The 22,037-nt window shown below is 36.4% G+C and overlaps 1 protein-coding gene and 1 pseudogene across 4 annotated transcripts in view; one reads left to right on the forward strand and one right to left on the reverse strand.

The window, feature by feature from the left end:
• Positions 1-22,037, forward strand: part of EDA (ectodysplasin A) — a 370,977-nt gene that overhangs the window by 329,903 nt on the left and 19,037 nt on the right. The gene's annotated exons all lie outside the window — the stretch shown is intronic.
• On the reverse strand, positions 14,129-14,872 carry LOC118888163 (annotated as a pseudogene).

Consider the following 22,037-nt stretch of genomic DNA (forward strand, 5'->3'; position numbering starts at 1 on the left):
GAAATCTTTCGACAAAATTCAACACCCATTTATGATAAAAACCCTCCAGACAGTAGGGATAGAGGGAACTTTCCTCAACATAATAAAGGCCATATATGACAAACCCACAGCCAACATCATGCTCAATGGTGAAAAACTGAAACCATTTCCACTAAGATCAGGAACAAGACAAGGTTGCCCACTCTCACCACTATTATTCAACATAGTTTTGGAAGTTTTTGCCACAGCAATCAGAGAAGAAAAAGAAATAAAAGGAATCCAAATCTGAAAAGAAGAAGTAAAGCTGTCACTGTTTGCAGATGACATGATACTATTCATAGAGAATCCTAAAGATGCCACCAGAAAACTACTAGAGCTAATCAATGAATTTCATAAAGTAGCAGGATACAAATGTAATGCACAGAAATCTCTTGCATTCCTATACACTAATGATGAAAAATCTAAAAGTGAATTTAAGAAAACACTCCCATTTACCACTGCAACAAAGACAATAAAATACCTAGGAATAAACCTACCTAAGGAGACAAAAGACCTGTATGCAGAAAATTATAAGACACTTATGAAAGAAATTAAAGATAATACAAATAGATGGAGAGACATACCATGTTCTTGGATTGGAAGAATCAACATTGTGAAAATGACTCTACTACCCAAAGCAATCTACAGATTCAATGCAATCCCTATCAAACTACCACTGGCATTTTTCACAGAACTAAAACAAAAAAATCTCACAATTTGTATGGAAAAACAAAAGACCCAGAATAGCCAAAGCAATCTTCAGAAAGAAAAACGGAGCTAGAGGAATCAGGCCTCCTGACTTCAGACTATACTACAAAGCTACAATAATCAAGACAGTTTGGTACTGGCACAAAAACAGAAATATTGATCAATGGAACAGGATAGAAAGCCCAGAGATAAACCCATGCACATATGGTCACCTTATCTTTGATAAAGGAGGCAAGCATATACAGTGGAGAAAAGACAGCCTCTTCAAAACGTGGTGCTGGGAAAACTGGACAGCTACATGTAAAAGAATGAAATTATAAAACTCCCTAACACCATACACAAAAATAAACTCAAAATGGATTAAAGACCTAAATATAAGGCCAGACACTATAAAACTCTTAGAGGAAAACATAGGCAGAACACTCTATGACATAAATCACAGCAAGATCCTTTGTGACCCACATCCTAGAGAAATGAAATAAAAACAAAAATAAACAAATGGGACCTAATGAAACTTAAAAGCTTTTGCACAGCAAAGGAAACCATAAACAAGACGAAAAGACAACCCTCAGAATGGGAGAAAATGTTTGCAAATGAAGCAACTGACAAAGGATTAATCTCCAAAATTTACAAGCAGCTCATGCAGCTCAACATCATAAAAACAAACAACCCAATCCAAAAATGGGCAGAAGACCTAAATAGACATTTCTCCAAAGAAAATATACAGATTGCCAACAAGCACATGAAAGAATGCTCAACATCATTAATCATTAGAGAAATGCAAATCAAAACTACAATGAGATATCATCTCACACCAGTCAGAATGGCCATAATCAAAAAATCTACAAGCAATAAATGCTGGAGAGGGTGTGGAGAAAAGGGAACCCTCTTGCACTGTTGGTGGGAATGTAAATTAATACAGCCACTATGGAGAACAGTATGGAGTTTCCTTAAAAAACTAAAAATAGAACTACCATACGCCCCAGCAACCCCACTACTGGGCATATACCCAGAGAAAACCATAATTCAAAAAGAATCATTTGGTAAACTGTTCATTGCAGCTCTATTTACAATTGCCAGGACATGGAAGCAACCTAAATGTCGATCAACAGATGAATGGATAAAGAAGATGTGGCACATATATACAATGGAATATTACTCAGCCATAAAAGGAAACGAAATTGGGTTGTTTGTAGTGAGGTGGATCGACCTAGAGTCTGTCATTTAGAGTGAAGTAAGTCAGAAAGAGGAAAACAAATACCATATGCTGACACATATATATGGAATCTAAAAAAAAGAAAAATAATGGTTGTGAAGAACTTAGGGGCAAGACGGGAATAAAGACGCAGACCTTCTAGAGAATGGACTTGAGGATATGGGGAGGGGGAAGGGTAAGCTGGGACAAAGTGAGAGTGGCATGGACATATATACACTACCAAACGTAAAATAGATAGCTAGTGGGAAGCAGCCGCATAGCACAGGGAGATCAGCTCGGTGCTTTGTGACCACCTCACAGGGTGGGATAGGGAGGGTGGGAGGGAGGGAGATGCAAGAGGTGAGAGATATGGGGACATATGTATATGTATAAATGATTTACTTTGTTATAAAGCAGAAAGTAACACACCCTTGTAATGCAATTATACTCCAATAAAGATGTTTAAAAAAAAAAGAATAGAATCCTTTCAAAAAAAAAAGTGTGTTTCAGTTACAGTTGTGCGTTAAAAAGTGAAGGCATGCCAGTAATTCTGTAAATATGAATTGATGGTGATACATACTGAAATTAAATTTATTTCTCCAACTCCTACATTAGTCGTCTTTGCTGGCAACTAGCCCTCCTCCAAAGATCAATTTAAGCTCATCTCTACCATAAAGAAAACCTTCCCAGAGAAAACCTCCCAGACTTCATTTCTCATGCTCCTTGAGCCCATCCATCTCCTTCCTCCTTCCACATAGCTCTCATCCTTCCCTCTAGAGGCAATGACATTGGTACCTGAAATGAAAATACACAGAAAACAGGTAAGAAGAGATCAATGGACTTTTTCCTAAGTTAGTGTGGTAGGGTAAACTGTTACCAAAAAACTGAGACTATATATCAGTTGTCCCTCCAGGAAGTGCTACGAAGTGCTACAAACCAGGAGTAGCTGTAAATGTTTTAAATGAAAGCTATTGTACATTTTTTTCCACCACGGAGAAAAACCACCCAATGACATCCTAGGGAAAAAAAGGAATTAGGCCCAAATCAAGATATTATAGAACTGATACTTCCCTTGCTCTATAAACCTGCAAAGTAAGCAAAGAGAAGGAATACTTCTCAATACAGTTAATGAAATTGATATAACCTTGATAACAAACCCTTCCAAAAAACAGCACCAAAAAGAAAACTAAAGATGTCTCACATAAAAAATCCTAAATAATCTACTACCAAATCAAACCCTGCAAAATAGTTAAAGTATAACATGTCATGACCAAGTAGGGTTTGTCTTAGGAAAGAAAAGATGGTTCAATAATAGGAAATCTCTTAATATCACATTACATCATTGGCTCAAAGGATATGTTATATGATCAGTTCAGATAGATTTGATAAAAATTTAACACCATTTTCTGATAATCCTTAGTAAACTAGGAATAAAATAAAATAAAAGGGTATTATTTAATACGATAAAGAATTTCTTGTGCTTTATAATAAATAGCATAGTACTTACTGGTAAATATATTAGAGACTTTCCTGCCAAAATCAAATCAAATCAAAGATGCTCATTATAGCTGCTGATGTTCAACATTATTCTTTTTTTTTAATTAATTAATTTATGTATTTGGCCACACCACACAGCTTTGGGATCTTAGTTCCCCAACTAGGGATTGAACCCGGGCCCCCTGCAGTAGAAGCATGGAATCCTAACCACTGGACCGCCAGGGAATTCCCTTCAACATTACTCTTGAAGTGGTAGCCAATGCAATGAGGCAAGAAACTGAAATAAGAAGTGTTGGGCTTCCCTGATGGCGCAGTGGTTGAGAATCTGCCTGCTAATGCAGGGGACACAGGTTCGAGCTCTGGTCTGGGAGGATCCTGCATGCCGCAGAGCAACTGGGCCCTTGAACCACAAATACTGAGCCTGTGCGTCTGGAGCCTGTTCTCCGCAACAAGAGAGGCCACGATGGTGAGAAGCCCGCGCACCGCGATGAAGAGTGGCCCCCGCTTGCCGCAACTAGAGGAAGCCCTCGTGCAGAAACGAAGACCCAACACAGCCAAAAAAATAAATAAATAATAATTAAAGGTGCTAATAATTTTTTAAAAAGGGGAAAAAAAGAACTGTTAACTATTGAGCAATTATACAACCTATCATTATTTTTACAGATATGATTCTATAGCTAGAAAACCCAAGATAGTTGATCAAAAAGATAAGACAAATAAGAGAGATCACCAAGGTGGCCAGGTCTTATATTGTCTGTTTCATGTAGCACAAATATAGTGTTAAACATCTTGTGTTCAAACAACATTTATGTGTTGAATATAATTGAAAGAATTAACTGAAAAGAAAAGAACTTTCTACAGGAAGCTAAATCCTTCAAGACCATTTCAGAATGTTGCTGTGCCTTAGGATTTTCACTCTGAACACTAATTTTTTTAGATTAAAGTCTTGGTTATTTGAGCTTTCTGTTTGCTTGGTTTGGGGATGAATTAAATGTATATGCTTATGAAATTTTGCAACGAACTTATATTTATTGTGTGCCTAAAGAATATCTTGTACATGTTATTTATGTTATCTTTTATAATCCTTAAAACTCTCTAAGGTAAGTAGTAGTATCCCCATTTTACAAATGAGGGTGCACTCAGAGAGATGAAGCAACTTTCTCTGTGTCATTACAGCACTTAGTAAGTGGTGGAGCTGGGGCTTGAATGCAATTCTGTGGCTTACAATAATGTATCCAATATCCCTGCAAAGGAAAATGTATTTCCTGGAATAAAGTTCTGCAGAATACAATGTGTAGAACATGGCATGCACAATTGGGGTGGCAATACTGAAAATAGAAAAGCAAGCTCACATTTTCCATGTTGAAGGATAACCTCAGGTGAAGCCAGATAGGTATACCCTTTTTGGGAAAAAAATAAAATTGAATTGGCTCTTCCTAAATTAAAGTATTGAGCAGCACTTCCATCCTAGGGCAGGTACTAATGTAAATGACCAGAGAGTGCACACAAACTGAGCATTGGAAGTTCCCAGTTTGTCCTGTTATAAGAAGAATCCAATGTGACTCAGGTTGAGCCTTGTCTCTGATTAAAGGGACACTATATGCACAGCAGGACAGCATCTAGCCATCTCGGACTATTCTGGGACCCAGTCAAGAGCCATGTTGCATATGTGTGATTCTCAATGTAACTGCTATGTGTGGTTTGGCTGTTCAGCTGTCATGGCTGCACTCCTCCCCAGTGAAAGGGGACCAGAGGACCACCCGCCCACCCTTAGCAAGGCTGACAAAATTACTTCTGGGGATAGCACATGGCACCAGCCATCTGGGCCCATTGATGGGGTTGACCTGCCCACAGGAGGATAGGGTAGCTCTGATGATTTATGTCATGCCCCCAGATCAGATTCTCTCTCATTCCTCTGCTTTGCCCAACAAAAAGGTTAGGATGATAAATTGTCAGTGTAACCTTTAACACATTTAATGAATTAACACATCTCAACTGCTAACGCAATCCATATGATTCATGTGCATACTGCATACAACAATTTCTTGCATTTTCTTAGCACCTCACACTTTCAAAAATTTGATTTTCTTTCTATCTCATTTATCCCCAGAGCTGAAGGTTGAATGCCCCAGATTTCAAGCCCAAGTGAAGAGGAGAATGGTGCTACCGTTAACAGAAATGAAGGAAGTGGCACTCAGGGCTTTACCTAGAGCACTGGTTCTCAAGCTTGGCCACACATTAGAATCACCCCAGGCACTTTTAAAAATTCTCATGTCCATGTCCAGCTCCAAACCAGTTGCATCAGAATCTCTAGGGGTGGGGTCCAGGCATTGAGAGTTTTTTAAGTTTCCTAGGTGATTTCAATGTACAGCCAGATTTGAGAACCACTAACTTAGAAGATGAGTTCAATCTGAAGCATGTGAGTTCCAAGAAACAGGAATGTGTTCAAGGGGCAATGTCACAATGGTAGTTGAAGACATGGGCTGTGATTTAGGAAGTATGATTCTCCATAAGTGTTGAAGCCCTGAAAATAAATATACTCATGAGAGAGTATATAAGTAGAGAAAAGCAAGAGCCTGAAGGCTAACCTTTGCTATTCATAGTAAGATTTCTCTGTTAACCTAGTTTAAATTTTTTTTAAAGCCACGTGGTTTCAAAATGAAAAAGACATACTTGAGTAATAGCGGCCTTTGTGGAAGGAATTGTGCATGATGTATCTAAAGGGAACTAAGGGTGTAATGCATTTGGACATTAAAAAAACCTTTAATTGAAGCTCTGCAGCAAAGGTTATCATGCTTTAAGTTGTGTCACCATGCACTGTGCAATTAGAGGGACCATCCTATGAAGAGGGCTTGAATGCAGGGATAAAGCGTAATGACAAACACACATCTTACTTGGTTGGGAAGCATAAACAGTAGAGTTTCTATAATAACCATTTCTGGTTTCATTTAACATTTTTATATATGGTCTGAATGAGAGTTTGCAGTAATATGTCTAAGTTCTTAGATGATGAATCATTTAGTCCAAACACCCATTCAAAGCTCTGCTACTTACTGGCTGTGTGACCCCTGACAAGTTACTTAACCTCTCCTGTCCTGTTTCCTCGGCTCTAAAATAATGAAATTGGACATAAACGTCTCAGCTAGAAATTCTATAGCTTAGCTTAACTCAGCTCCCCTCTCTGTGTCTACAAAGAAAACAACACATAATCAAGTTCTTTAGTTGATTAGAGCAATGTTAGAGCGTGACGATTATGGGGTCAAGGATCAGAGAAAGCAATTGTTAGAATTATTCACTATACAGAGTTCATTGTAACCAGATTGGCAAAGCACTGTTTCTGCCAGCCATCTGCTGGATCATAAAAATAGCTTTGTTATACAGGACCATACTTTATAATTGGATTTAACCTGTATCACAGATTTCTTCAACAATAAATTTATAAATCTCTTATACAGCATTTTAGAGCTGAGGTTCACAGGATTTTAGAGTAAGAGGTCTCCTAGTCCACACCTATATTTGGCAGAAGGAGAGAGAAACGCAGACAGGTGAAGTGCTTTGCCCAATGTCAGACAGCAAATAAGTCATAGAGCTATATCTCCAGGCAACTAGTCCAGTTCTCTTCTTACACTCAGTTCCCAAAGCAATCAGAAATATAGCCATTTGTGTCCTCAGGCCCGACCTATTTTGAAGCTGTTTTGGCATGCCTGTCAGGCACAGATGTGTCTTGATAATAATGGTGATGAGAAATGAATGTGATGATTATAGCTGCTATTTCTTGAGTACCTATACGTTCCAGGCATTGTGCTAAGTACTGTGCATTATCTCACTTAATCCTGCTGACATTTCTTTTGAGGTAGATATTATTGTCCCAATTTTCATAAATGAAAAACTTCAAAGAATTGAAGTAACTTGCCCAAGATCGCACAGGTATTGAATGTTAGAACTAGAATTCCAGCCCAGTTCTGAAAGAATAACAAAGCTCAAGCTCTTTCCACAATCTTAGTATTTACCGAACAGTATAATCCAGAACATTAATTCAACAAGAGATAGATAGGTCTTTTTCGAAAAACGTTCTCTGGCCAAATAGGTTTGGGAAATGCTGCATTTCATATTCCACTCTGGAGAGTCACATTTCTCGTTCGTGTATTAAAAGATTTGAGAAGTCTTCAGTGAAGAAATCTGTTTATTTTTCCTTAACCCTATTTTTTCCCAAACTCTTTTTGATCAAAGCATCCTTTTCCTGAGGACATCTGTTAATATCACACAGGACCCTGGTACTGTCTGGAACGTAGTGTAAAAACACTGCACTAGACGACACAATCCATTCCATTCATCTTTACAATCCTCCTCACAGACTGCTGCTCTTAGGCCTGGCGTTTTCATCCTAACCGCGAAAGTGACCAAAGACTTGATGTCGCAAAATATTTCTTCAGCAAAAACATACGTTTGTCACTTTGGGAACATTTCTGGTGACATGAAGGAATCTATACTTCATGGAACTTTGAGAGACCATTAGGCGTCTAAAATGTCAGCAGTTAGTGCGACTGTTTTAGTGTTGCCTGAATCACAGTAATATTTTGATATTCTTGACAATATTTTTGAGTCTTTCCCAAACCAAACCAGAACTGAGCCAGAAAAGTTTCACAGCTGATCATAACTTAACTCATGGAGTCAATTGCTTTGTGGAGCCTGAGGCCTCAAGCATGAGTCCCTGCTGCAAAGGCTAGAGAGGAAATCCTTGGATGAAGAATGCAAGCCTTCTCACATCGGAAATACTTTAGAGATTGGGATGTGATGGGGTGGGGTGGGAATCAACTTGCACAGCCCTACCTTTTCTTGCCTTTTTGTCATGCTTAGAGCAGATGTTGGAACTGTAATCTGGGCTCTGAACACGGGCATTCCATGTGGTGCTCATTCAAAATTCTCACTCTTCTTTGAAGCTAATGGCTTCCATCTTCTTCAAATGTATTGAACTTGCCACATGTATTTGTGCATTCTGTCTGTTTACAATTCTTATGGTGTGAGATAGAACATGAAGTAAACTATGAAGGTTATAAGATTTGAAGATACAGAATATGTTGAAGGCTGTTTTTCTTTTTTTTTTTTCTTATTAAAAATTTCCAATCCTCATCTGCCAGCCATTGTCCTTACTTTCCTCCTTATTGCTTATCACTGAAGAAATCTTGGCCATGTCCAGTTTTCTGGTGTAGCTCTCTATATAAAGGGAGGGAAGCATGAAAGTGGGGAGCCTACTACCTATATAACCAAAGAACAAATGAAATTAAATTAACGTTTATTGAGTACCTACTATGAGCACATCACTTTCACTTATTTAGTCTGCAAGACAACTCTGTAAATTGACTGGCAATTTTTGATGCTGTTATTGGTATTCTTAGCATGACTATGATTCAGTAGAAAGTACAATGAACTTGGGAGTCAGAAGAATCTTTGTCCACTTCCTTCAGTCGTTCATTTATTCATTCAACAAACATTGTACTGAGCACTTACTATAAAAGATATGCTTTAGGTGCTGGAGATACAGAGATGAATAAGGCATAGCCCTTGCCCTCAAGGATTTAAAAATTTAGTAAATTGAACAATCACATAATCAGAAAATTATAATTTGATAGGTGCAATAGTTTATTAGGGGAACACAAAGGAATTGTGGCCTGAGCTGAGTCTTAAAGAATGAGTAGGCACTGAGAAAAAGATGGACTGAAGACGGGCACTTCAGGCAGAGGGTATGGCATGAAGGAAGGTACAGAGGCAAGAGGTGTATGGAAGAGGGTGGGGAGGGGGCATAGTGGATACAGAGCCAGGGCTTTGAGGTCTATGTTGAACTATATGCAGTTCAGTGTTGCTTTTAAACTGGTGGATGTTTTATAAATTTATTTTCGTAGTTAATAGACTATGTTTTAGAGAAGTTTTAGGTTTATAGGAAAATAGAGCAGAAATAGTCCCCATATACTCTCTCTCCCCCAACCCTTTGCAACCACTTATCTTTTTACTGTGTCCACAGTTTTGCCTTTTCCAGAATGTCACACAGTTGGAATCATGCAGTATGTAGCCTTTTCAGACTGGCCTCTTTCACTTAGCAATATGCATTTAAAGTTCCTCCATGTCTTTGTGTGGTTTGATAGCTTATTTCTTTTGATTGCTGAATAATATTCCATTGTATGATGGACCACAGTTTGTTTATCCATTCACCTATTGAATGATATTTTAATTGCTTCCCATTTTTGGCAATCATGAATAAAGCTGCTATAAACATTCATGTGCAGGTTTTTGTTTGAATATAAGTTTTCAACAAATTTGGGCAAACCTAGGAGTGTGATTACTGGGTTGTGTGGTAAGACTATTTTTAGCTTTGTAAGAAACTGCCAAACTTTCTTTCAATGTGCCTATACTATTTTGCATTCCCACTCGCAATGAATGAGAGTTCCTGTTGCCCTGCATACTTGCCTGCAGTTAGTATTGTCAGTATTTCAGATTTTAGCGATTCTAGTAGGTGTGCAGTGCTAGCTCATGCTTAATTTGCATTTCCCTAATGACATATGATGTTGAGCACCATGTGCTTATTTGTAATCTATATATCTTCTTTGGTGAGGTGTCTGTTTCAATCTTTTGCCCATTTCTTAATTGGATTATTTGTTTTCTAATTGTTGAGCTTTAAGTGTTCTTTTTATATACTGGATACCAGTCCTTTACCAGATATGTGTTTTGCAAATACTCTCTCCCAGTCTGTGGTTTGTGTTTTGATTAACTTAACAGTGTCTTTCTCAGAACAGAAGTTTTTAATTTTAATGAAGTCCAGGTTTAACAATTTTTTTCTTTCATGGATTGTGCTTTGGGAGCTCTACCTGAAAATCCACTGCCAAACCCAGGGTCAGGTAGATTTTTTTCATATGTTATTTTCTAGGAGGTTTTCTGTTTTCTTCTGTTTTGTTTTGTTTTGTTTCAGAATAAGGAACTTTGGCCTTTTAATTCCTTTTGAGAGTTTCTGTAGTTGACTACTTTTTTCCTGCTATGCCATTCACTTTGAATCTGTATTACCTCAACTCCTCAGAGAGAAAAAGGACGGGGAGTCCTCATTTAGAAAACATTTCCTAATTTTACATTTTAAAAGTCAATATTTAAAAAGAAAAACCTTCTTCAACCCCCAACCCCTAAGCCCATCATGAATAATCTGGTTTAATACAAGTTAAGTCTATAAATAAATGTGTTCTTTTTCCTCAGAAATCACTTAAACAACTTTACAAGAATTACTGTTTTAATAAAATTAGAAATGAAAAAGGACAAGTTAAAACAGACACCGCAGAAATACAAAGCATCCTAAGAGACTACTACAAGCAACTCTATGCCCATAAAATGGACAACCTGAAAGAAATGGACAAATTCTTAGAAAGGTATAACCTTCCAAGACTGAACCAGGAAGAAATAGAAAATATGAACAGACCAATCACAAGTAATGGAATTGAAACTGTGATTAAAAATCTTCGAACAAACAAAAGTCCAGGACCAGATGGCTTCACAGGTGAATTCTATCAAACATTTAGAGAAGAGATGCAATCTTTGGGACTTCCCTGGTGGCGCAGTGTTTAAGAATCTGCCTGCTAAAGAAGGGGACGTGGGTTCGAGCCCTGGTTCAGGAAGATCCTACATGCCGTGGAGCACCTAAGCCCGTACACCACAACTACTGAGCCTGCGCTCTAGAGCCCACGAGCCACAACTACTGAGCCCATGTGCCACAACTACTGAAGCCCACGTGCCTAGAGCCTGTGCTCCACAACAAGAGAAGCCACCCCAATGAGAAGCCCGCGCACCGCAGCGAAGAGCAGCTCCCGCTTGTTTCAACTAGAGAAAACCCGTGAACAGAAATGAAGACCCAATGCAGCCAAAAATAAATAAATAAAAATAAATAAATCTATATATAAAAAAAAACATTTAGAGAAGAGCTAACACCCATCCTCCTCAAACTCTTCCAAAAAATTGCAGAGGAAGGAAAACTCCCAAACTCATTCTGTGAGACCACCATCACCCTGATACCAAAACCAGACAAAGATACTACAAAAAAAGAAAATTACAGACCAATATCACTGATGAATATAGATGCAAAAATCCTCAACAAAATACTAGCAAACAGAAACCAACAACACATTAAAAGGACCATACACCATGATCAAGTGGGATTTATCTCAGAGATACAAGGATTCTTCAATATATGCAAACACGGTGATACATTGTATTAACAGATTGAAGAATAAAAACCATATGATCATCTCAATAGATGCCGAAAAAGCTTTTGACAAAATTCAACACCCATTTATGATTAAAAACTCTCCAGAAAGCGGGCATAGAGGGAACCTACCTCAACATAATAAAGGCCATATGTGACAAACCCACAGCAAACATCATTCTCAATGGTGAAAAACTGAAAGCATTTCCTCTAAGATCAGGAATAAGGCAAGGACGTCCACTCTCACCACTATTATTCAACATAGTTTTGGAAGTCCTAGCCACGGCAATCAGAGAAGAGAAAGAAATAAAAGGAATACAAATTGTAAAAGAAGAAGTAAAACTGTTGCTGTTTGCAGATGATATGATACTATACATAGAGAATCCTAAAGATGCCACCAGAAAACTACTAGAGGTAATCAATGAATTTGATAAAGTTGCAGGATACAAAATTAATGCACAGAAATCTCTTGCATTCCTATACACTAATGATGAAAAATCTGAAAGAGAAATTAAGGAAACACTCCCATTTACCATTGCAATAGAAAAAACAAAATACCTAGGAATAAACCTATCTAGGGAGACAAAAGACCTGTATGCAGAAAACTATAAGACGCTGATGAAAGAAATTAAAGATGATACAAACAGATCGAGAGATATACCATGTTCCTGTATTGGAAGAATCAATATTGTGAAAATGACTATACTACCCAAAGCAATCTACAGATTCAATGCAATCCCTATCAAATTACCAATGGCATTTTTTACAGAACTAGAACAAAAAATCTTAAAATTTGTATGGAAACACAAAAAACCCCAAATAGCCAAAGCAGTCTTGAGGGGAAAAAACGGAGCTGGAGGAATCAGACTCCCTGACTTCAGATCATACTACAAAACTACAGTAATCAAGACAATATGGTACTGGCACAAAAACAGAAATATAGATCAATGGAACAGGATAGAAAGCCCAGAGATAAACCCACGCACCTATGGTCAACTAATCTATGGCAAAGGAGGCAAGGATATACAATGGAGAAAAGACATTCTCTTCAATAAGCGGTGCTGGGAAAACTGGACAGCTACATGTAAAAGAATGAAATTAGAACACTCCCTAACATCATACACAAAAGTAAAGTCAAAATGGATTAGAGACTTAAATGTAAGACCAGGCACTATAAAACTCTTAGAGGAAAACCTAGGAAGAACACTCTGACATAAACCACAGCAAGATCTTTTTTGATCCACCTCCTAGAGTAATGGAAATAAACACAAAAATAAACAAATGGGACCTAATGAAATTTAAAAGCTTTTGCACAGCAAAGGAAATCATAAACAAGATGAAAAGACAACCCTCAGAATGGGAGAAAATATTTGCAAATGAATCATTGGACAAAGGATTAATCTCCAGAATATATAAACAGCTCACGCAGCTCAATATTAAAAAAACAAACAACCCAATCCAAAAATGGGCAGAAGACCTAAATAGACATTTCTCCAAAGAAGACATACAGATGGCCAAGAAGCACATGAAAAGCTGCTCAACATCACTAATTATTAGAGCAATGCAAATCAAAACTACAATGAGGTATCACCTCACACCAGTTAGAATGGGCATCATCAGAAAATCTACAAACAACAAATGCTGCAGAGGGTGTGGAGAAAAGGGAACCCTCTTGTACTGTTGGTGGGAATGTAAATTGATACAGCCACTATGGAGAACAGTATGGAGGTTCCTTAAAAAACTAAAAATAGATTTACCATATGCCCCAGCAATCCCACTACTGGGCATATACCCAGAGAAAACCACAATTCAAAAAGACATATGCACCCCAATGTTCATTGCAGCACTATTTACAATAGCCAGGTCGTGGAAGAAACCTAAATGCCCAGTGACAGACGAATGGATAAAGAAGATGTGGTACATATATACAATGGAATATTACTCAGCCATAAAAAGGAATGAAATTGGGTCATTTGTAGAGACGTGGATGCATCTAGAGACTCTCATACAGAGTGAAGTAAGTCAGAAAGAGAAAAACAAATATCGTATATTAACGCATATATGTGGAACCTAGAAAATGGTACAGATGAACCGGTTTGCAGAGCAGAAATTGAGTCACAGTAGTAGAGAAAAAACATATGGACACCAAGGGGGGAAAGCAGCAGGGAGGTGGGGGTGGCGGTGTGATGAATTGGTAGATTGGGTTTGACATGTATACACTGAGGTGTATAAAATGGATGACTAATAAGAACCTGCTGTATAAAAAAAATAAAATTAAATTTAAAAAATAATAAAATTTCATTTCAACTGTTAAAAAGAAAAAGAATTATTGTTTTAAAAATTTACCTAGAGAAGTTAAAGTACCCGTCATTTTCCCCCTGTAACAGATGGTGCTCAAAGATTCACATATCAAGGCCATTTGCTTAGCTCATCACACTTTAGTTATTCTGTTAGCAGGCAGGCTTTGAATGTTCTTAATCACTCTTTTCTCCTCCTTGATAATGTCTGTACTCTGGCTTCAGCTCCCATGTGTTTTTGTGGATCCCTTTTACATTTTGAATACCAATTTCTTTTAAGATTTCCTTCAGGTATGACACAGGCTGTTTTGTGATGTCCACCAAGTCCTTAAGATTAATATTGATGTTTCTCAAAAGCTGAAAACAGCATTTCTAAAATGTGTTATCAGCTCGAGCTCGTTTTCCATCTTCTTTCTTTTTCCTTTCATATGCAGTATTGTATTGATGATTAGCAACAGGTTTTTAATTGGTTGTCACAACTTTGTTCAGTTGCTGTAATAGCCTTACAGGTTTGGAAGGTTCTTCTATTTGTAATCTCTTTAATCTCATGTACTTTTCACTGGCAGTGGGTCAGCATTCAGCTCTTTGTACCACTATTCCTTCCAGTGAAAGCTTATCCGATGAGCTCTCAGTAGACACTGTTAATGTGTGTCCCCCAACACTTTGCAAGACAAATATATGTACTCTAGGAGCACTGCCTGAACCTGATTTTCCACCAATATCATGAATATTTGCAAGAGCCTCATTCAAAGTAAATGACACCTCCATCCTTCCTTGATTTTTGGCAATCCGCAGTTTCCCAACTTCACCTCTTCCAGGACCTTTAACCCATTGCTGTGACAAATATTTAGGAACCTTCACCAGCCACACTCAGGTGTTCTGTTTGGCGCCGGTCAGGCTGAGTTCCCCTCTTTCCTCCATGGGTCTGTCGCCAACGGAGGCGTGCTGGCCAGAGCAGTGGCCCCAGGAGCTGGAGGGCTGTGGGGCAAGGGACCAGAGCACGGGGCAAGCCCTGGCTGGAGGCTGATTGTGAAGAGCCGGGGTCCACCTGCCCAGATGCTGGGAGCCCGGGGGACTTCTAGGAGTTTTAGAGTTTTCTGTTTTACATTTAGTTCTGTGATCCATTTTGAGTTTATTTTTGTGGAAGTTATAAGGACAGTGTCTAGATTCTTTTTTGCATGGGCATGTCCACTTGTTCCAGCACCATTTGTCAAAAAAACTATTCTTTCTCCATTGGATTGCCTTTGCTCCTTTGTCAAAAATCAGTTGACTATATTTGTTTGGGTCTATTTCTGGGCTCCCTATTCTGGTCCATTAATCTATATGTCTGTTATTCCACCAATATCACACTATCTTGGTTACCATAGCTTTATGCTAAATTTTGAATCAGGTAGTTTTAGCCCTCCAACTTTGTTCTTATTCTTCAATATTGTGTTGAATATTGTGAGTCTTTTTCCTTTCCATATAAAATATAGAATCAGAGGTTTTTGTATCCACAAAATAACTTGCTGGGATTTTTACTTGGGGTTACATTGAGTCTATAGATCAAGTTAAAAAGAAATGACATTTTAACAATACTGAGTCTTCCTATCCATGAAGACAGAATATCATTCCATTTATTTAGGCTTTTATTTCTTTCATCAGAGTTTTATAGTTTTCCTCATATAGATCTTGTACATATTCTGTTTGATTTATGCATAAATATTTCTCCTTTTTTTGGTGCTAAAGTGTTTTTTTTTAAATTTCAAATTCCAGTTGTTCATTGTTAGTATAGGAAAGTAATTGACTTTTGTATATTGGGCTTGTATCTCACAGCCTTATTGTATTTGCTTATTAGTTCCAGGAGCTTTTTGGTCAATGCTCTGGGATTTTTTACATAGAAAATCATGTAATCTGCAAACAAAGACAGTTTTATTTCTTTCTTCCCAATCTGTATGCCTTTTCTTTTCTTGTTTTACCTTATTGCATTAGCTAGGAGCTCCAGTGTGATGTTGAATTAGAGTGGTGAGAGAGGACATCCTTGCCTTGTTCTCAGTCTTAGTGCGAAGTCATCTAGTTTCTCAGCATAAGTATGATATTAACTACAGATTTTTCTGTAGATTTTTTTATCGAATTGATGAATTTCCCCTCTATTCCTAATTTGATGAGAGCTGTTATCATGAATGGATCTTGGATTTTGTCAAATGATTTTTCTGCATCTATTGATACAATCATATGCTTTTTCTTCTTAAGCCTGTTGCTGTATGATGGATTAAGTTAATTTATTTTTGAATATTGAATCAGCCTTGTGCACCAGGAATAAATTCCACTTGGTCGTGGTGTATAATTCTCTTAACGTTGTTGAATTTGACTTGCTAATATTTTGTTGAGGGTTTTTGCAACTATTTTCAATGAGATGTTGGTCTGTAGTTTTCCTTTCTTATAATGTCTTTGGCTTTGGCATTAGGGTACTGCTAGCTTCATGGAATGAGTTAGGAATTGTTCCATCTGCTTCTGTTTTCTGCAAGAGGTTGTAGAGAATTGGTATAATTTCTACCCTAAATGTTTGGTAAAATCCACCAGTGAAACCATCTGGGCCTGGTACTTTCTGTTTTAGAAGGTTATTAACTGTTGATTCAATTTCTTTAATATGTTTAGGCCTATTCAGATTATATAGTCAATTTCTTTAATATATAAACAAGTTATCCTTTACATATTATATGTACAGATTATATATTTCTTCTTATATGAGTTTTGATAGATTGTATCTTTCAAATAATTAGCCAATTTCATCTAAGTTATCAAATTTGTGGGCAGATTTGTTTTGTTCATAATATTATTTTATTATCCTTTTAATGTACATGAGAGCAGTAGTAATGGCCCTTCTTTCATTTCTGATATTAGTAATTTGTGTCTTCTTGCTCCCTTTCTTGGTTAGCCTGGGTAAGGGTTTATCAATTTTATTCATCTTTTCAAAGAACCAGCTTTTCGTTTCATTGATTTTTTTTTCTATTGCTTTCCTGTTTTCAATTTCATTTATATTTGCTCTGATTCTAATCGTTTCTTCTCTTGGGCTTACTCTGAATTTAATTTGCTCTTCTTTTTCTAGTTTCCTGAAGTGGAAGCTTAGATTAAATATTTTCCAAAATCATTTAGATCTTTTTCCTGTTGCAATATATATGATTTTCCAACTACTTTCTGTTATTGATTTCTATTTTAATTCCATTGTAATGTGAGTATATAGTTTGTATGATACCTATGCTTTTAAATTTGCTAAGGTATGTTTTATGACACATAATGTTTATCTTAGTGAATGTTCCATGTGAACTTGAGAAGACTGTATATCCTGCTATTGTTGGATGAAGTATTTTATAAATGTCAATTAGATCTAGTTGATTGATGGTGCTATTCAGCTCAATATATCCTTACTGATTTTATGCCTGCTGGATATTTCAATTACAGACTGAGGGATGTTGAAGTCTCTATAATAGTGGGTTCATCAGATTTTGCCTCAATTTTGTGACACTCTGTTGTTAGCCACATACACATTAAAGGATCTTATGTCTTGGAGAATTGACCCCTCTATCACTATATAATGCCTCTCTTCCTTCCTGATCATTTTCCTTCCTCTGAAGTCAGCTTTGTCTGAAATTAGCTTGCTTTTGATTAATGTTAGCATGGTATATCTTTCACTATCCCTTTACTTTTAATCTACCTTTATCTTTATATGTAAAGTGTGTTTCTTACAGATAACATATAGTTAGTTGGTTATTGTTTTTTTATCCACTCTGGCAGTTTCTGTCTTTTAATTGGTGTATTTATACCATTCACATTTAAAGTGATTATTGATATAGTTGGATTAATATCTACTATATTTGTAACTGTTTTCTATTCATTGTCCATTTCTTTGTTTCTTTTTCTGTCTTCCACTCTTTCTGCCTTCTCTGGTTTTAATCAAGCATTTTATATGATTCCATTTTCTTTCCTCTCTTATATCAATTATACTTTAAAAAAATTTTAGTGGTTGCCCTAGAGTTTGAGATACACATTTATGACTTATTCAAGTTCGCTTTCAAATAACATTATAGCACTTCAGAGGTAGTGCAAGTACCTTATAGCAGAGTAGTCCCAATTCCTCCCCCCATCCCTTATAGCATTGCTGTCATTTGTTTTACTTATCCATAAGCTATAATCACTGAATACATCTTTGCTATTATTATTTTGAGTAAACTATTATCTATTAAATCAATTAAGAATAAGTAAAATAAAAGATTTGATTTTACTTTCATGAATTCCTTCTCTAATGCTCTTCCTTTCTTTATGTAGATCCAAGTTTCTGACCTATATCATTTTCCTTTTCTGAAGAACTTCTTTTAACATTTCTTATAAGGCAGGTCTCCTGGCAACAAATTCAATCAATTTTTGTTTGTCTGAGAAAGTCTTTATTTCAACTTCATTTTTGAAGAATAATTTTGCTGGATACATAATCCTAGCTTGGTGTTTTTTCCTTTTAACACTTTAAATATTTCACTGCACCCTCTTCTTGCTTGAATGTTTTCTGAAGAGAAGCCAATGTAATTTTTATCCTTTTACCCCCCTCTAGCTTCTTTAAAGATTGTCTCTTTGTCTTTGATTTTCTGCAGTTTGAATATGATATGCCTAGGGGTCAACTTTTTGGTATTTGTCCTACTTGATATTCTCTGAGCTTCCTGGATCTGAAGTTTGGTGTCTGTCATTACTTTTAGAAAACTCTTATTTGATATTACTTCAAATATTTCCTCTGTTCCTTCCTCTCTTTCTTCTTCTGGTATTCCCATTATGTGTATATAACCTCATTTGTAATTGTACCACAATCTTTGGACATTCTCTTCCATCTTTTTCATTTTTTTTTATCTTTGCATTTCATGTATAAAGTTTCTATTGACATCTTCAAGCTCACTAATTCTTTACCATCAAAGGCATTCCTTTATAGTGGGTTGGTTTTTTGTTTGTTTGGGTTTTTTTTTGATAGGCAACTTTTTATCTTTTAATTCAATGTACTTAAACTTTAAAAAGGTTCACCCATTTCTCCTACACCTCAACCCTCACCTCTGGCAGCCACCAGTCTGTTCTCTGTATCTATGAGCTTGGTTTGTTTGTTTATCTATCTATTTTTTTAAAATTCTGCATATAAGAGAGATCATACATATGGTATTTGACTTTCTCTGTCTGACTTATTTCACTTAGAATAATGCCCTCAAGGTCCATCTATGTTGTTGCAACTGACAAGATTCCATTCTTTTTTATGGCTGAGTAATATTCCATTGTGTATGTTATACCACATCTTCTTTATCCATTCATCTCCTGATGGACACTTAGGTTGTTTCCACATCTTGGCTATCATCAATAATGCTCCAATGAACATGGGGGTGCGTGTATATATATATATATATATATATATATATATATATATATATATATATATATATATATCTGGGTTAGTGTTTTCTTTTTCTTCAGATAAATACCCAGGAGTGGAATTGCTGGATTAATTGGTAGTTCTATTTTTAATCTCTTGAGGGACCTCCATACTCTTTTCCACAGTGGCTGCACCAATTTATATTCCCATCAACAGTGCACAAATGTTCCCTTTTCTCCACATCCTCGCCAACACCTGTTATTTCTTGTCTTTTTGATAATAGCCATTCTAACAAGTGTGAGGTGGTATTCCACTGTGGTTTTGATTTGTATTTCCCTGATGATAAATGATGTAGAGCATCTTTTCATGCACTGGTTGGCCATCTGGATGTCTTTGGGAAAAAATGTCTATTCAGATGTCCTGCCCATTTTTAAATTGGGTTGTTTGGGTATTTTGCCATTGAGTTGGATGAGTGCTTCATATATTTTGGATGTTAGCCCTTATCAAATATATGATTTGAAAATATTTTCTCCCATTCAATAGGCTGCCTTTTCATTATGTTGATGGTTTCCTTTGCTGTGTAGAAGCTTTTTAGTTTGATGTAGTCCCACTTGTTTATTTTTGCTTTTGTTTCTTTTTCTTTTGGTGTCAGATTCAAAAAATTATCACCAAGACTTATGTCAAGTAGCTTACTACCTATGTTTTCTTCTAGGAGTTTTATGGTTTCAAGTCTTTAATCCATTTTGAGTTAATTTTTGTGTATGATGTAAGATAGTGCTCTGGTTTCATTCTTTTGCATGTGATTGTTCAATTATACCAACACTATTTATTGAAGAGACTATCCTTTTCCCATTGCATATTCTTGGCTCCATTGTCATAAATTAATTGACCACATATGTGTGGGTTTATTTCTAGGCTCTCTATTCTGTTCCATTGAGCTATGTGTCTATTGTTATGCAATACTATACTGTTTTAATTACTATAATTTTGCAATATAGTTTGATCAGGGAGTATGATGCCTCCAGCTTTTTTCTTCTTTCTCAACATTGCTTTGGCTATTTGGAGGCTTTTATGGTTCCATACAAATTTTGAGGTTGTTTGTCCGATTTCTGTGAAAAAAATGCCATTGAAATTGTGATAAGGATTGCACTGAATCTTATATTTCTTTGGGCAGTATGGACATTTTAACAATATTAATTCTTCCAATCCATGAGCATGGAATATCTTTCCATTTATTTGTGTCTTCATTTTCTTTCATTAATGTCTTTTAGTTTTCAATATACAGGTCTTTCACCTCCTTGGGTTTTTTTAAATGAAAAAATACTTTATTGCTGAAAAATGCTAACCATCATCTGAGCCTTCTGAGTGAGTCACCACCTCCTTGGTTTAACTTATTTTTAGGTATTTTATTCTTTTTAGTGCAATTTTAAATGGAATTGTTTTCTTAATTTCTCTTTCTGATAGTTCATTATTAGCAGATAGAAACAGAAGTGATTTTTGTGTATTGATTTTTGTATCCCGCAACTTTATTAGTTCTAACAGTTTCTTGATGGAGTCTTCAGGGTTTTCTATATATAATATCATATCATGTACAAATAGTGATAGTGCTGCTTCTTCCTTTCCAATTTGGATGCCTTTTATTTATTTATTTATTTTGCCTAATTACTGTGGCTAGGACTTCCAATACTGTGTTGAATAAAAGTAGCAAGAGTGGGCATCCTTGTCTTTTTCCTGATCTTAGAGGAAAAGCTTCCAGCTTTTCACCATTGAGTATGAAGTTAGCTGTGGACTTGTTAGCTAACTTGTCAGCTAATATGGCCTTTATTAAGTTGAGGTAACACACTTTTTGAGAGTTTTATCATAAATGGATGTTGAATTTTGTCAAATGTTTTTTTCTTCATCTATTGAGATGATCATATGATTTTTATCGCTCATTTTGGTAATGTGGCATATCACATTGACTGACTTGCAAATGTTGAATCATCCTTGCATTCCTGGAATAATTCTCACTTGATCATAGTGTGTATGATCTTTTAAATGTATTGTTGACTGGTTGCCTATTATTTTGTTGAAGACTTTTGCATCTATGTTCATAAGGAATATTGGCTTGTATTTTTTTTTCTTATGGCATCCTCAAGTGACTTGGATATCAGGGTAATGCTGGCCTCGTAAAATGAGTTTGGGAGAGTTCCTTCCTCTTCAATTTTTTGGAAGAGTTTGAGAAGGATAGCTATTAATTCAATTGTCTTTGAATGTTTGGTAGAATTCACCAGTTAAGCCTTCTGTTCCTGGACTTTTGTTTGTTGGGAGGTTTTTGATTACTGATTTAATTTCCTTCTAGTAATCAGTCTGTTCAGATTTTCTATTTTATCATTATTCAGTCTTAATACATTGTATGTTTCTAGGAATTCATTCATTTTTTCTAGGTTGTCCAAATTGTTGGCACATAATTGTAGTCTCTTAAGAGCCTTTGTGTTTCTGTGGTATCAGCTGTAATATCTCCTCTTTCATTTCTGAGTCTGCTTCTGATGCTTGGTTTATCTCTGCAGACTGTATTTTTAGCCTTTTAATATGCCTTGTAATTTTTGGCTGAAAGCTAGACATGATATACTGGGTAAAAGTAACTGAGGTAGGTAGACCAGTAATGTAAGGTTTTATGCTCATCTGACTAAGAGTTAGGCTGTGTTTACTGTTTGCTGTAACTGTGGT

Source organism: Balaenoptera musculus, chromosome X (genome assembly GCF_009873245.2).
Source record: "Balaenoptera musculus isolate JJ_BM4_2016_0621 chromosome X, mBalMus1.pri.v3, whole genome shotgun sequence".
In the NCBI taxonomy this organism is placed as follows: domain Eukaryota; kingdom Metazoa; phylum Chordata; class Mammalia; order Artiodactyla; family Balaenopteridae; genus Balaenoptera; species Balaenoptera musculus.